Below are 17,707 nucleotides of genomic sequence, written 5' to 3'. Positions count from 1 at the left end.
GCTCTTGGCGACTCGAGGTGGCGGGGAGGGAGAGAACGGGTCGTGGATCGGCACCAGGGGAGCCGCTTGGCCTCGCCGTCGGAGCTGCGAGGCCTCCCGGCCGCCGCCCTTTGCTTGCGAGGCTCCGCCCGACGCGAGTGTCGTCGAACTGCCAAGCGCTCCTTCCTGTCCGCTTGCCAAAGCGTTGATCCAACTGCTAAAACTTTAATTAAGACTCGGGGGTAATTAGTTCGGATTGATCAAAGCTCAGCGACTCGAGATGATTCGCGGCCAGCCAGAGCGCGCGTCCCTCCTCCGCCCCTGTTGACGGAGAGGTTAGAAGGAAGCGTGCGCCATAGCGCGCAGTCGGGGGACGGCTTCCCTGATCTCCCCCACCTCCTGGCGGCTGCAAGTCGGGCAAGCCTGGGAGAACCCCTCCCTCTCCCTCGGCCTCAACCTGGGTCTGGCAAATGGGGCGAAAGAGCCCACCGAGGGCTCCCACTCTCGCACCCTCTGGATCCATTCCGGATGACTTGGGGTCGCCAAAGGAGGCAGCGAAGACTGTGGATGGCCGGCACGCCGCGCGTTTAAAGCACATGACTTCCTCTGATGGGTGCTGGGAACTGTAGATTATCAAGGGTCCTGGGACTTTGGGTGCAGGGAGGGCTAACCAGGGGTCAGCAACTTTTTCAGCAGGGGGCTGGTCCACTGTCCCTCAGACTTTGTGGGGGGCCGGACTATATTTTGAAAAAATAAATAAAATGAACGAATTCCTATGCCCCACAAATAACCCAGAGATGCCTTTTTAAATAAAAAGACACATTATACTCATGTAAAAAGACGCTGATTCCCAGACCGTCCGCGGGCCGGATTTAGAAGGCGATTGGGCCGGATCCGGCCCCCGGGCCTTAGTTTGCTTACCCACGGGCTAGACTGTAATTCGCAGGAGCCGCCCCCCCCTTAAATGCAGCCAGCAACGGGGAAGTCAGGAGGCAGCGTTTCCTTTTCTCACGAAGGTCGAGAGCTTAGAAGGTTTTTGGCAGCCAAGAAACAAGCCAGAGAGCATTGCGAGGGTCAGAACCAGTCCGTTGGTGTGGATCTATTATAATTATTGTTGCTATATATTTTTAAGTAGCGCCCGGTGTATTCTGGAATAAGAGGGCATATAGGACGGGAGGCAGACGGCTAAAATACGTCTGGCGAAGCGAGTGGCAAGAGAGCAAATCAAAGGCCAAAAGTAAGAGAGAGAAAAGGCAATGGGGGAGGGGAGCGCCCCATGGCAATTGGGGGCGGGGTCTCGGTGGGGCTAGGCGGCCTTTCACCCGTGGCCAATGTAGGCCTTGGGTTGAGGGGGCGTCCCTGACGTTTTGTGTTCCCCGGAGTCTCCCGCTTTCTTTGCGAGGGGTTATATATGGGCAAGCGCCTGCGCGCGTGCGTGTGTATATCCAGACCAAGTTTTCATAGAAAATCACAGAATTGTAGAGTGGAAGGGACCCGCGGGGTCATCTAGTCCAACCCCCTGCAATGCAGGAATCTTTTGCCCGACGTGGGGCTCAGATTTTGTTTTTTAAAGCCCTTAAAAAAGAGAGAAGACGCTTCCTTTTCACCCCGGAAAAGAGCAATGTGCAAAATAATAGTGAGCATAATCGGTGTGATTCGCATGCCGTCGAAGGCGAAGCTCTTATTGATTCTAATCACCCTCGATGGCGCCCGACGTCATTAGAGTCATTAGCGCCGCTTCGTCTTGACAAGGCGCGCTGCCAGGAGGCGACGAGGCGGCTGCCAAGTTTGTTGGCTTGTTTGTTGGGGGGGGGGGGGGAGCTCGCGAGACCATTTTTCCTCGTACGAGCTCGCCCCCCCCCCCCGCGCGCGCTTTTATGCATTTCCCGACGTGATTTATATACTATATAAATCGGGTGCTATTTAAGCGCCGGTGGTGGGCATCGCCAAACAAAAACAAAACTTGGGTTGGTCAGAGAGAGAAATCTTATCAGAAGTTCCCGTCTCCCTCCTGCCAAATAAAAATAAGAACGGGATTAGTAAAATTTCACCAAGCTGAACAGAGAAAACAGTTAAGGCCACGGTCGTCCCTAACCGCCTCCCTACATCATTCCCAGGTAAATTTCCTTGGAAGCCACGAAAAAATGATTTTCCATGTATACATGCTTAGGATTTGGGCGGATGCCACTAGAACGATTCTTGTTCAGCAAAAGACGCGGCATCGTCGTTGTTGGGATGGTTAGTAGAGAAGCATGATTGTTATTTTAGATTTAACAACAAAGAAAGATCTATAGTTTTTTGGGGGGTTGTTTTTTCCCCAATAAAGGTTTTTTTTTAATTCCAATTCTCTTCTTTTTCGAAAAATTTGAAGAAATTGGAAAGATAAAATAGATGCATGATTAACTGTCGGTTTCTTCTTCTTCTTCACCCTTAATCATGCATCTGTTGTTATTAAAATTTTATCACCGTTACTCATGCATTATTATTTATTATTATTATTAATTATTATTATTAATTATTATTATTAATTATTATTATTTATTTATTTATTATTATTATTTTATTATTATTATTGTTATTATTATTATTATTAAAACCCCATGTTCTTTGGCTACAATGCTGCCATCTACAGAATCCGCTCCCCCCCTTTTTTTGCCGAAGCAAAGACCCGAGCCCTTTTCTTTCGGCCCCTTGAAGGTGCGAGGCTTGCTTTTCAAGCCAACCTCGAAAAGGAAACCCGGCTCCAGCTCCGCGGCTGAGCCGCAGTCGCTGGCGTGCCTTTTTGCGCAACGCGCGGCGCGTTTTTTCCTAGTGGAGGGATGCTCGAATCGCCACCCAGGCGCCCGCCATCTCCTCCCCCTGTCCCTGGCAGAACTGGCAAGCCTGTTTCCTTCGCGGGCAACTCTTGAGTGGGGAGAGCGCGGCGTTTTCCGCGGCGCTGGTTTTTGTTTTATTAAAAAGGTTTTGCTCTCGGGAAGCGTTTTGGCCGCACAGAGCGAGGAAGTTGCGCTTACAATGCGACCCTCTCCTCCCGTAGGCCAAAGTGCACAGGATCGCAGCTTTGCGCGTGATCCTGACAAGGATCATTTGAGAGCAACGCGTCTAAACGCAATATACTTTTGTTCACTCAGCCAAGCAACCCAAAGCACTAATCGCGCGCTTGGCTCTGGCGTCTCCTCCAAACGCCGACCTGACCGATACCTGCTTGGCTTCAAAGAAGGGGGTGACCTCCTGTAACTGCAGCAGACCATGCCGTTGCTGCGCGTTAATTCGAATTAGCTGGTGCCTCTCTCTGGCCAACCCGCTCCACCAGTTTGGCGCGCATCTCCAGTCAAAGGATCAGGGCAAAGGATGAGACCTTGCGCAACGGCTTCTAAAGGCGCAGAGGCTCAAATCCGCATCTTACAATGAGTTGCGGATACTTCCTGGGAAGGAAGTTCTTATTGGTTCTCTCGGGGCTTACTCCCGAGGAAGCGAGCGGTGCCTTGGATTCATCTCCGATCTGCGTTGCATTTGCTTTGTTGTTGTTGAGATTTATTCCTTGGGATGGGGAAGAAATATATATATATGGCATTATTTCACAGATCAGATTCCTCCCATCCTTTGACAGGGCACATCGGCTCAAAGGACTGGCATTGGATAATTTAAATACTGTATCATCCTTTTTACTTTATTGCTGATTTATTATTGTTTCCATTGAAGAATAGTTCAGTCAGCAGAACCTGAGACTCTGAATCTTGGCCAAAAGTTTTCCGTATTGCAGGGGGTTGGCCTAGATGACCCCGGTGTCCCTTCCCTCTACAATTCTGTGATAACTGGGAAGGCGTGTGCCGTGGGATTCAGCTGAGCTCGTGATTCCAGCTGCAGTGCAGTCTGCTTACCTGGGAGTAAGTTCCACTGAACTTACTTCGAAGGAGACGTTCTACAGGGGGAGGTTTTAAGGAACCAATCCTGACTACACAGTGACATCCTGCGAATGACTCCTAAGTAAACGTGCAGAAGCTCGGGCTGTAAGAGAGGTTCGGTAGCTTTTAGGATTCGCTGAATCGGGGCCAAAAGGCTAGAGTTGCTCGGCCACATGCAAAGGAGAACTAGGCTCTTCCACCTTGAAGGAAGTTCAGCAGCTGCACGTGACAACAAGATGTACCTGCTGAAATTTTGCCTTCTGCATATAACTATTTAGGGGCCTCCACCTCTTATTTCTCTGGCCCTTCTGACTAAGACTTAACCAAATGAAGCTGAAGCAAGATGAATAAGTTTCTAGACCGTAAGATTCTCCCAACTGGGTATGACTATTATTTTATACAAAACCTCTCTGCCTGCCGCAAACCCCACCCTTCTCTCTCTCTCTCTCTCTCTCTCTCTCTCTCTCTCTCTCTCTCTCTCTCCAAGTATATCATCAGATTGTAGAGCTAAAAGGGACCCAAGGGCCATCTAGACCAACCCCACAATGAACCTAGGAGAGAGTCCATTATTTCACTCATTTTGCCCCACAGAGCTGAAGCCGAGAGGCCGTGACTTGACCCCAGCGTGCTATCTCTTGGGAGGATAGCAGACACCTAGTTCCTCAGAGCCTAGATTTAACTCTGGCTACACAAGACTGGCTGCTGCATGTTTTCCTGCCCAACTACCAGGTCCACATCTATAACGTAGCCTTCTCTGATTCCAGCGTGTCTACAATTGCCCTCCCCATGCCACCTGCAACCCGGCAGCACTCCTGTGCGTTGTTATAGTAGTAGTAGTAGTAGTATATTATTTATACCCCACCCATCTAGCTGGGTTTCCCCAGCCACTCTGGGCGGCTTCCAACAGAATGTTAAAAACACAATAAAACATCAAATATTAAAAACTTCCCTAAACAGGGCAGCCTTCAGGTGTCTTCTAAACGTCAGATACAGTGGTATCTCGGGTTACATACGCTTCAGGTTACAGATGCTTCAGGTTACAAACTCTGCTAACCCAGATATAGTACCTCGGGTTAAGAACTTTGCTTCAGGATGAGAACAGAAATTGTGCTCCGGTGGCACAGCGGCAGCGGGAGGCCCCATTAGCTAAAGTGGTGCTGCAGGTTAAGAACAGACCTCCGGAACAAATTAAGTTCTTAACCCGAGGTACCACTGTAGTTGTTTGCAGTTATACCTCGGGTTGAAGTAGCTTCGGGATAAGTATTTTCGGGTTACGCGTTGTGGTGACCTGGAAGTAACGGAGCACATTACTTCCAGGTTTCGCCGCTCACACATGCGCAGACGGACAAAATGACGTCACACCCATGTGTGGAAGTGGCAAATCGCGACCCGTGCATGTGCAGATGTGGGTTGCATTCACTTCTGGATGCGAACGGGGCTCCAGAATGGATCCCGTCCGCATTCAGAGGTACCACTGTATTTCCTTGACATCTGTTGGGAGGGTGTTCCACAGGGCAGGTGCCACTACCAAGAAGGCCTGGTTCCCTGTAACCTCACTTCTTGCAGCGAGGGAACCTCCAGAAGGCCCTCAGAGCTGGACCTCAGTGTTATATGTGCTGGCAGGAATTCAACAGGTATAGCTTTCCTTGGCACGACACCTGCAGATGGTAAGCAGTGTGTGCAAATAACTTATTCCCAGCTGCATTCACCTCGCTCCTCCATGCAGCAGTTTAAGCCCTCAAGCCGTGCTGCAGAGAGAGCTTTCTCCCCCTTTGCTAAGACTCGCCTAGAAGAGACCCATCCCCCATGAGCTCTAGGAGGCGACAGTTAAGCATCGCCTTAGGAGCTCTGCATTGTGTGTGCCCTCCGGCGCCCTCTGTCGGAATTCTCTGTCCCTGCAGCGAAGCGGCGCTACATTCGCTGCACCGCATCCCTCTAGATTTCGGCTGGATTGCGGGAGACTTCCCTGTGTAAAAGCCCACCGTTCTCAACTCATTATATGCTACGGCAGATCTTGCCATCTGAGCTCCACGTGGCCCTTGGGAAAGTTTCTACCTCTTCATAATTTGGGTTTTTTGATTTATTTTTTTTAAAAAATAATGCTAATAGGAGCTGCATAGTACCGGTAATTGAGAACAATCACAGTGGCTGGAGTTCATATCTTGTTTGAAGGCAAAAGTACGGTTTTAACATGTGGGGTGGCACGGGCATAGCCGGGGGGGTGTAGCTGCCCCCCCTAAATCAAATCAATAAATTATATATAGGGAGTGGTACCTCGGGTTACATATGCTTCAAGTTACATACGCTTCAGGTTACAGACTCCGCTAACCCAGAAATAATACCTCGGGTTAAGAACTTTGCTTCAGGATGAGAACAGAAATCGTGCTCTGGCGGTACAGCGGCAGCAGGAGGCCCCATTAGCTAAAGTGGTGCTTCAGGTTAAGAACAGTTTCAGGTTCAGAACAGACCTCCAGAATGAATTAAGTTCTTAACCCGAGGTACCACTGTATATGGGTGGGATGTGGGTGGCGCTGTGGGTTAAACCACAGAGCCTAGAACTTGCCGATCAGAAGGTCGGCGGTTCAAATCCCCACGACAGGGTGAGCTCCCATTGCTCGGTCAAAAGCACGTCAAAGTGCAAGTAGATAAATAGGTACCGCTCCAACGGGAAGGTAAATGGCATTTCTGTGCGCTGCTCTGGTTCACCAGAAGTGGCTTAGTCATGCTGGCCACATGACCCGGAAGCTGTACTCTGGCTCCCTCGGCCAATAAAGCGAGATGAGTGCCGTAACCCCAGAGTCGGCCACGACTGGACCTGATGGTCAGGGGTCCCTTTACCTTTACCACTGTGTATGTATACACACACACACACACACACACACACACACACACTTAACTGACCAATTTTGTTGTCGATAGCTTGGTTCTTCCCCCTCTCCCAGCACAAAGCCTGCCCCCTCAAAATAAATCCTGGCTATGACCCATGCTAACTGACCACTTGTGTCACAGATAACTCAGTACTCTGAGATAACACCCCCTTCCGAAACATAAAACCTGCCTTTCTGGCTACACCCATGTGGTGTGTTAGAGAGAACGAGCCTTTGCTGTCAAAGGCCTGCGCCAGGGGACAGAGGCCATATATCAAGTAAATAAATGAAAATACTTAACTATACATGTTTACACTACATGGTTGGGGAAGGGTTGTCAAGAATCATAATTCTTAAGCTATGAAGCAAACTTCCTCGCCTGTTGCTAAAAATCAATGCTCCCTCCCCCACAAAATTGACTTGATCAACTAAGCAGCCACATGGTAGGGTAGCCCTATGCAAGAGAGAGCAAAGTCTTTGCACCTTTAATAGAAGAGAAATTTCAGCATGTGTAACTTACACAATGAGCGGAATTCTTTTTTCTACCCAGCCATCAAAGGTGCAGGAGGTTTGCAATGTGTTGCATGTGGGGGAAGAAGGGAGACAAGGGGGGGGGGGGGGAGAAAGAATTCCAGGCACTTGGAGGAAGATCCATTTCAGGCTTGACAGGTTTGGAACAATTCTTCCTCTGGGATGCATTTTGCCTGCAAACAGTTCTCACTAACAGTAGGGGGCGGGCGGGGGGAGCTAACCTTTCCCCAAGAGCTACGTTAAGTGCCGGATTTATGTAAACAAGCTATAGCTTTGGGCCCCACTCTCTTGGGGCCCCCAAACAAATTAAAGGGGGGGGAGACCCTGGATGTACATTTCCAAAATATAAGGTAAAAAAACAAATAAAATAAAACCTACATACAGCAACAGTGTTTTGTGTTGTGCAGGCTCCTATGATGTATATAAGTAATGGGCCCCGTCTGCTAGCCTGCTCCCTAAAATATACTGATTTGCTCATTTCTATATATAGGGTGCCTACATTCTGCATGGACTTTGCATTCTGCACGGACTTTTCAACAATTACTTTGATAAAATACATATTTTGTTATGTGCAAATGGCTTTAGATACCTATTAGGTCCATAAATTACCATATAACATATTTGTTGTTTAGTTGTGTCCGACTCTTCGTGACCCCATGAACCAGAGCACGCCAGGCACTCCTGTCTTCCACTGCCTCCCATAGTTTGGTCAAACTCGAGAACACTGTCCAACCATCTTGTCCTCTGTTATCCCCTTCTCCTTGTGCGCTCAATCTTTCCCAAAATCAGGGTCATTTCCAGGGAGTCTGGAAATACAGCATATATTCAACACAAAAAAACAGCAACAATTTGTTGTTCACAAAGGACAGCTGGACATATAAAGGGTCCCATTACCTTCAGTAGCTTAGGGCCTCATCAAACCTAAATCTGGCCCTGGGTATGTTGACATCAGCCAGCCCTCTGAGCACCACATGCACACACATGCACACAACTCACCAACACCACACTTGCCAGCACACAGCTCTCTTTCACTTGCTCACAAACCTACGCACACGAGAAGAGCCTGTGGGACCAAACCAACAGCCCATTGAGTCCTGCATCCTCTTCTCACAGTGGCCATCCGGATGCCTGGGGGATGCTGACAGCAGAATCTGACTGCATCATCGCTTCCTTGCCTCTTCGTTCCTGGCAACTGGTATTGAAAGAGAGGCCTAGTGCCTCTGACAGCGAAGGTAGGAAATAGCCATCATAGCCACGCAGATGCCTGAGCACACAGACATGTGCAGAATGGACATTTCCAGCTCTAACTGTTCCGATGCTGGGGTGGAGATTTCTGGAAACCCAGGCGTTTATTACTTCTGCATTCATTCAACCTGGGCAGGGACTCTGGAAGCACAAAACATAGGACAACCTGCTCACCTTATACATGCAGTGGTACCTTGGGTTATAGTCGCTTCAGTTTACAGATGCTTCAGGTTACAGACTCTGCTAACCCAGAAATAGTACCTCAGGTTAAGAACTTTGCTTCAGGATGAGAACAGAAATTGTGGGGCGGTGGCAACAGGAGGCCCATTAGCTAAAGTGGTGCTTCAGGTTAAGAACAGTTTCAGGTTAAGAATGGACCTCTGGAACGAATTTAGTTCTTAACCCGAGGTACCACTGTAATGTGTTCTCTTCTTCTCTGCACCATCTCTGTAACTATTCCTTTTTTACGTGATTATGAACGATACACCAGAAACCACGCAGCTCCTTAAAAAAAATCAGCTGACATATGTTTCTGACAACATACCGTATTTTTCATTCTATAATACACACCAGACCATAAGGTGCACCTAGTTTTTGGAGGAGGAAAACAAGGGGGAAAATATTCTGAACCCCAGAAGCCAGAACAGCAAGAGGGATCGCTGCACACTCCATAAGACGCACACACATTTCCCCTTACTTTTTAGGAGGGGAAAAGTGTGTCTTATAAAGCAAAAAATATGGTATATTGTGATGTTCAAGAAATGAATTCTAGATGGATCCAAAATTTAATGCATATGGAATTTCTCAGAATCACACTAAATACATATGTTTAAGCATGGTTCCCCCCCCCCCATTTATAAGCTGTTGTAGCTGAAATAAGCAAGCACTCTTCCAGACTCCTTGTTTATTGAGCAGTTAAATGATGTCCACTCTTTGCTGAGCACTCCTCCTGATTTGCTTACACGGAGGAAATATGACAGTGATTATTCATCCCGATGTGCTTGCGTGCCGCTCGTACTCCTTCCCCATTCATAATTTGTTCGTCCCACACTTTGGGGCGCATTTCCTCTTCACGTTCCTCAGTGGCATTGGGTGATTGACAGGTGGGCCTCCATTCAGACTTGCCCCACGATGGGTGGGGGAGATAATGATCTGGTCTGTCGGTCAAATCCAGTTCACCACCCCTGCACTAGGGTGGCAGAGTACTTTAATCCCCTTGAATTGTGCAACAAACATACACTTCCAGCATGCTCTTGAATCACTCCTGCAAAATTCTGACGCCCTGGAGGTGACCTCTGTTTGTCACCAATTCTTGCAGGTATCAAGCTTTCAACATCTCATCCTCAGATGAAAACAACACCCTTTTTCTGCACAGGCCTTTAAGGGTAGAAGATGAGATCAGAATATCCCTTCCATCAAAAGTTACATGCAATCAAGCCATGTAACCCATCCTGAGGTTGCAGTGCTTAACTCGCTTTCAGGCCAAGGGAGCGACGTTTGTCCACAGACAGCTTTCCGAGTCATGTGGCCAGCATCACTGAACCACTTCTGGTGCAACGGAACATCATGGCGGAAACCAGAGCGCATGGAAACACTGTTTATCTTCCTGCTGCAGCAGTGCCTATTTATCTACTCGCACTGGTTTGCTTTCAGACTGCTAGGTTGCTAGGAGCTGGGACAGAGCAATGGGAGCTCACCCCATCGTGGGGATTCGAACTGCCCACCTTCTGATCCGCAAGCCCAAGAGGCTCAGTGGTTTAGACCACAGCACTACTCACATCCCTACGATGAGCTGTTAAATGCCTATGAGTAAATAAATTTGAAGTAATAACCTTAGAGCGCCGTCCTATACATGTCTACCTAATATAGGCTCATTTCCAAGTGAAAGAATATAGGATTGCAGCCCTAAAAGGTGTTGGTGGAAATTTGTACATAATTTCAATAACCTCCTTGGAAAGCTGTTAAATATTTCTACATGCTACCATGTAAGAATGCCGTCTGTTTTGGGTGCAGTAGCACCCCCAAGTTATTCATTTTACCTACTTTTATTTTACACAAGGGCATCCCAGAGTTATTTTACTTGTTCTTAAAGGAGTTGGGTACCAATATACCATCAAATGAGCTGAAACTGAGTGTTTAATGCATTTTGGTAACTGCATATTGAATTTTGAGGCCACCTTATTTTCATCCTTATGTGGTGATTGCTGGCTTTTTTTTTGTTTTTTGTCTTTTGCACAGTCAGGACAGATTTAAAAAATGGATGGTTTTTAAAAATAAAAATATGTTATTACAAATAATGTTTTTAAAAATATATATATGGAGAAAATGGAAGGTGAAATTTGACTGGAGCAAATATGAATTAAGTATCTGTCTCCGTTTACATCTGAGATAGTTTTGTGTGAGATCGATTGTGTGTGGGTCTGGCTTGGTTCATTACTAGAATGTAATCCCCATCATTTTACCACTGGATAATGTGGTCTTTAGGAGCCAAATAGTTTCTCTATCTCTGCTCAAATTTTCACCTCACTCCTACTTGACAGTTACACAAGCCTCACAAAGGAAGGACAAAACCAAGATTGCAAGGAAGGTGGTGGTGGGAACCCAAAGTTTCACCTCCTAAGACTTCCCTGGGACTCTAAAAACAATCGCTCTCAATTCAGCCCTACAGATTGTGCAAGCATCTGCTACAAAGGTGGGGCAGTGATTGCTTTCATGGAGGTTCTGCATAAGGAAGAAGCAATGTTTGCTCGAACAATGCAAACACCCCCGGAAGGCCGTCGTTTGACTAGAAATATAATGGGATTAGATATGCCATTCTTTATGTTCTATCATTCCATGGAGGGAGTGGTAGTCAGTTGTTAGGGCTAGCCAATGCAGGGAGACAAACAGCCCAAGTGTCCTGGGAAGAGAAATATGTCCTCATTCCTTGCAGAGGTGGGGGAGCCCGGAGGACACAATGAGACGAAGTAGAGATCTATGGGAAATGGTATTTAGTAGGGGAAAGAAACGACTGCCCAGATGTCAACAGGGACTGGAAGGGCTCTGGTGAGCGTGTGATGGAGACCGTGGGGTCGGAGGCTGACTCAGGAGAGGGGTTCAGGGATTTTTAGGGTTTGATGCCACCCATGAGGCAGGAGCCAGGGCGGGGGGGGGGCAAAGACAAGCAGTCAGAGACAGAGGTGGGGGGCTCAGGATGTGTTGGAAGCCGAGGAAGAGACTGGTCAGGCGATGGGTGGGCTGGTCAAATGTCCCTTGCTCCCTGCCACGCTGTCTCCTAGAATCAATAGGTGCTTGAAGAGGGAAGCACAGGGACAACTTCAGTGCAGGAGTAGTTTTTGGGTTGTGTGTATGCACTCCAACAGACAAGGGTATAGCCTACTGTTGCTTCAACTACAGTGGTACCTCGAGTTACAGATGCTTCAGGTTACAGACTCCGCTAACCCAGAAATAGTACCTTGGGTTAAGAACTTTGCTTCAGGATGAGAACAGAAATCATCCGGTGGCAGCAGGAGGCCCCATTAGCTAAAGTGGTAGTTCAGGTTAAGAGCGGTTTCAGGTTAAGAACGGACCTCCAGAACGAATTAAGTTCTTAACCCGAGGTACCACTGTATTTCACTGGGTGCAATCCTAGCAGGGCCGTCTTACCCATAGGCACTACGGGTGTGGGGCGCTGGGTTTTCAGGGGCGCCAGGCCAATAGCCTGGGGCGTGAGATTTGAGTCCTGGGACGAGCCCACCCATTTGTCAGAGTGCTGTGGTGGGCTCTTCTGTTGCGGGTGGCTCTGCGCCGTGAGTTCGGGGGTGACCGAGCCAGCGAGACACTGATGCAGCCAGCTGCAAGCTTGGGACTGGGCAACCTGGGGGGAGGGGGCACCGGGCGGATCTTTGCACCCCATGCCACATATGCTTATGAATCCTAGAAAGGTTTGTGTCAGCTATGTAAATGTTAGAAACGTGTGCGTGTATCTGGTGCACCTTAGGAGCTGCTGTAAGTCAATAAAGAATTAAATATTGGCATAGCCAGGATTTATGTTGGGGGGGGGGGCAGGACAGACCTGTAATTGTCCTCTGTTGGCAGATTCAGAATGAAATGTCTCAATCACAATTGTTCTAAATTCCTTTCTTTTTATCCTCAAGTGGTCAGAAAAATCTGTCGTTTCCATTTCCAATATTCTGATTATTTCTAATTTTAGTTAAGTATTTTTTATTTATCTACTTGACTTAGGGGTGGCAGTTGCCCCCCGCTGCCCCTCCAGCTATGCCCATGATTGGCTATTTGCCTTCCTTGGCTAAGTGTGCTATCTCACCATCCCTTCACTTTGTGAATTCAGGTGTATGTCAGCCTAGGGATGCGTGTGGTCTAAACCACTGAACCTCTCGGGCTTGCCGATCGGAAGGTCAGTGGTTTGAATCCCCGCAATGGGGTGAGCTCCCGTTGCTCTGTCCCAGCTCCTCCCAACCTAGCACTTTGAAAGCACACCAGTGCAAATAGATAAATAGGCACCGCCGTGGCAGGAAGGTAAACGGCATTTCCGTGCGCTCTGGTTTCCGTCACGGTGTTCTGTTGTGCCAGAAGCGGTTTAGTCATGCTGGTCACATGACCAGGAAAGCTGTCTGTGGAGAAACACCAGCTCCCTCGGCCTGAATGCGAGATGAGCATCACACCCCATAGTCACCTTTACTTATTCAGGGGTCCTTTACCTTTTGCTCTCCAGATGTTGAAGTATGATTCCTATCACCCCCAACCATGACCCAGGGAGTCCAGCAACAATAATTTCAATGCAAGGGGGCTGGCGTCATGCTCTCATCTCAGCCATGCCGCCACCCCCAGGGCAGGCAGGCTTTATATGTATGTCTAGTTGATGCAGCAAGTGTTCCCAATGCTGCCTGCCTGCCCATGGTCCTGATCTTTACAGGACTTTGCAGTCCCACCTACTATCCAGGTGCTCTGGGTGGTATATTTGGTCCTCTGCCACTTCCATCCTTGCAACAACCCAATGATGGAGATGTGTTTGGAAGAGAGGGCTTAGCTCACCCAGTGAGCATTGTGGCTGAGTGGAGATTCAGATCTAAAGCTGAGGAGTATCTTCATATAAAGGTAAATAGGGTGACAGAGTTTTCTCTTTGTTTGGTAGCTCGGTCAACGCAAGGCCCACTTTGTGTCATGTCATATCAAATCAATACGCTACTGAATCTCTGTACCAAGTTGGCACTTGGTGGTGTTTAGACAAAACAGTCCTGTGCTTGGAATGAAATTTAGCACCAACAGCAAAGGCGTGAAAGGAAAACGACTCAACAGGCATATGCATCTACATTATGCATTAATGTCATTTGCATTTGTAATGTGGCATTTAATTGAGATTTTAAAAGCTTTCTCGGCTTGATTGAAGATGTTCACCATTTTCTGTGCAACAATATTCAGCATATAGCATAGGTTTTTTTTAACTATTCAGAAATCACCCTCTGTTTTCTGGAGAAAGAGCAACTTCCAACTTGTCAGGATTCAGTTTCAGTTTCTAGACCCTCATCCAATCTATTACACCCTCCAGACACTGATCAGCCCCATTGGAACAACTTCCCTCAACACAGATGATAAGAAGTGAAGCTGAATTTCCCCCCAAAATCTCTGGACGATCACTTCAAGTGACTCTGTAAGCCTTAAAGAGCATGTGAGACAGAATCGACTCTTGTGGGACTCCACAGCACAGTTGCCATGGGGCCAAAGAAACACACACACACACACACACACACACACGACTCTCTGAAATTGGCCATGTAGATACATGTGGAAACACAAAGACCCAATTTATCCAACTCTCTGTCCAGAGAACCGGTCCAGGAGGATCCCAAGGTTGATGGTTTCAAAAGATGATGAGAAATCAAGGAGGGATCTATAGGATTGCCCTCCTCCTCCTCTTCCTCCTTTCCCAATACAGTGGTACCTCGGGTTATAGACACTTCAGGTTACAGACTCCTCTAACCCAGAAATAGTACCTCAGGTTAAGAGCTTTGCTTCAGGATGAGAACAGAAATTGTGCAGCGGCAGCACAGCGGCAGCAGGAGACCCCATTAGCTAAAGTGGTGCTTCAGGTTAAGAACAGTTTCAGGTTAAGAACAGACCTCCAGAACGAATTAAGTACTTAATCTGAGGTACCACTGTACAGACAGACAATCAGGGCAACCAAATCTGTTTTGGTGCTAAAACTAGGCCACAAACTGGATTAAAATGGGTCAAGTTAGTAAGTTCCCACCAAGTACTGGTTATACACTGTTATACATTTAAAGCATTTTGAAAAGCACCCCTCGCAAATCCTGGGAACTGTAGTTTTTACAGGGTGCTAAGAATTGTAGCTTTGTGAGGTGTAAACTACAGCTTCCAGGATTTTTGAGGGGGGGTATATGGTGTGTACACTGCCTTATTCTGTAATCAGGCCTCCATTTAAAGGCTAATTGGGTATTTGTTCTGGGGATATATATGTTTTGTCTATTTTAATGAACCAAAATTTGTTTAAGTGGATAAGATTCCACATAAGCCCCATTCTGCATGTTTATGGAAAATTATGTTTGCCACTTCTGCCTCCTCCCCATAATAAGGAGAAGAACAAATCCTTGATTGTAATTAGCGGATATTTGTTAGGACAAAGCCGGCAACATCTTAGAAGTGGCTGCTCTGTCTATGCTAAATGCAACACGTCGGAAATAGCATTTCTCTCCATGCATTTGGTGCGCGATCGGACAAGGACACCCAGTGTGATACTTCGATTAATTGCTGAGCTCGTGATGCAGAGAGCGAGCGAGCGAGCATCAGTTTGCCAGTGCGATTTAAACAAATTAAAGTGAAACTTTGAAACGAAAGCTCGGAAGAAGTTGAGTGTTGCTTTTATGGCTCATTAACTATTAGCACTAGCCGTAGTGCAAAATGGCTGTTAATTAACGTACGTGTATCTGTTACACAGCCTATTAGCCACCGGAGAGGGGGATGCATTGGAAATGAGATGTGTCGTGATCCGACAAATAATAACCTGGCTGAAGGTTCACAAAAAACTCACATATTGTGGATCTTTGCAACAGGAAGTTTTCACTTCCTTTGTGCTATGTCGAGGTCTAAGTAAAAGTTTGGGAAGATCTGATTCACGCCCACCCCCCTTCCATGATCAGGGGGAAAAATTATATGTATGAAATATCCAATAATACAACGCTCTAGGGTTCAATTTATTCAATTCTCCGCCTAGCTTGCCTGAGGATGCTCTGTTGAGTTTCTGGCTATTTCACTCACGAAATCTTCGCAGCAGTGTTGAGACCTGTTGTCAAGGAGAACAGATGGAGTTCAGAACTGCAAGTCTCCACCTTGCTTTTCCTCTTAAAAATCCTACTACTAATTTCCTTTCCATGTCTTGCAGACAAAAGTGGGTCGCCATAACAAGGCGATCCCTAAAGCTATGCCCTCTTTCTCTTTTCTTTCCTTTGTATAATTTTTATTAAATTTTCTGCTTTACATTTTTGAATACTCATTTAAACAACCTTAAAATATCAATGACTTCCTTCTCTTTCCATGGTTCATTTTGCATAACATAAATCCCTGCATATTTTATATAAACTAAACCATTCGGTATTCCATTATTACATCCATCAAAACTTGTTTACACTGTTGAATTTATCTTAAAGCTGCCCACGTTTTCAAATGTGCACAATTCCCCTCCCCATATATTCAATAAACCTTTTCCAGTCTTCTTTAAACATATGTTCTTCTTGTTCCCTTATTCTATATGTTAGGTCCACAAGCTGCGCATATTCCATCAGTTTAAGTTGCCATTCTTCTTTAGTTGGGACTTCACTCATTTTCCATTTTTGGGCTAACAAAACACGGGTCACAGTAGTGGCATACATAAATAACCTTTTTCTGATAGCTGGGAATTTCCGTCTGAATTATCCCCAACGAAAAGGACTCTGTTGTTGTTTTTTGAAAAGTACTTTTAAACATTTTTTTCAGTTCATTATGAATTATTTCCCAATACTCTTTTACAGGTCCACCACATATGATAAAACGTACCCTCAGTCTCATCGCATCTCCAGCACATATCTGATTCAGTCTTATACATCTTAGCAGGTCTACTCGGAGTTAGATACCACTTGTAAATCATTTTCAGATAGTTCTCCTTCAAGGAATAACATGCTGTAAACTTCAGATCACTCTTCCAAAGTTTTTCCCATAGATTTGGCCATGCCTGCCGTAGACCATTAGTCAGGGTAGCCAACTTGAATAAAATACTGGGGGGAGGGCAGGTAACACCCGCCCCATATCAGTCACATTATGCGGTGCGCACACACCGTTTAAATGGCAATGCCTATCAACTTTGGGGGGACAGACCCCTCAATATATTTTATTGGGGGGGGGGGGCAAAGGGACCTCGGCTCCTAGGAGTTGGTTCCTATGATTTCAATCACCCAACAGACATATATGTTTACCCAGGTTTCCAAACTCTTCTTCTTGCACACTTTCCTCTTTTTATGTTAAGCTGTATATAAATCGTATAAATAGATAACTAGACTCCCCACATCCCTGACCATTGGTCATGCTGGCCGGGGCTGTTGCAGTCCAGAAATATTTGGAGCATCTCAGGTGGAGCATCCAAAATATTACTAAAAAGTAAAGGTAAAGGTACCCCTGCCCGTACGGGCCAGTCTTGCCAGACTCTAGGGTTGTGCGCTCATCTCACTCTATAGGCCAGGAGCCAGCGCTGTCCGCAGACACTTCCGGGTCACGTGGCCAGCGTGACAAGCTGCATCTGGCGAGCCAGTGCAGCACACAGAACGCTGTTTACCTTCCCGCTGGTAAGTGGTCCCTATTTATCTACTTGCACCCGGGGGTGCTTTCGAACTGCTAGGTTGGCAGGCGCTGGGACCGAACGACGGGAGCCCGCCCCGCCGCGGGGATTTGAACCGCCAACCATGCGATCGGCAAGTCCTAGGCGCTGAGGTTTTACCCACAGCGCCACCTGCGTCCCAAAATATTACTGATAACCCACAAATGATGTCCTGGCAATCTGGTATATCGGATATTGGGGGGGGGGGACCAGTGGAAAGAAGCACATTTGGAGTCTCAAATAGTTGTCATTTTAATCTCAGGGAAACTACTTCATGTGCCAGGTATGATGACCCAGGTACGCTGCAATTTGAAAAG

This window comes from Podarcis gaigeae (assembly GCF_964106915.1).
Source record: "Podarcis gaigeae genome assembly, chromosome: 10".
Lineage (NCBI taxonomy): Eukaryota > Metazoa > Chordata > Lepidosauria > Squamata > Lacertidae > Podarcis > Podarcis gaigeae.
The sequence above is the reverse complement of the archived record's forward strand: the minus strand, read 5'-3'. Positions refer to the sequence as shown.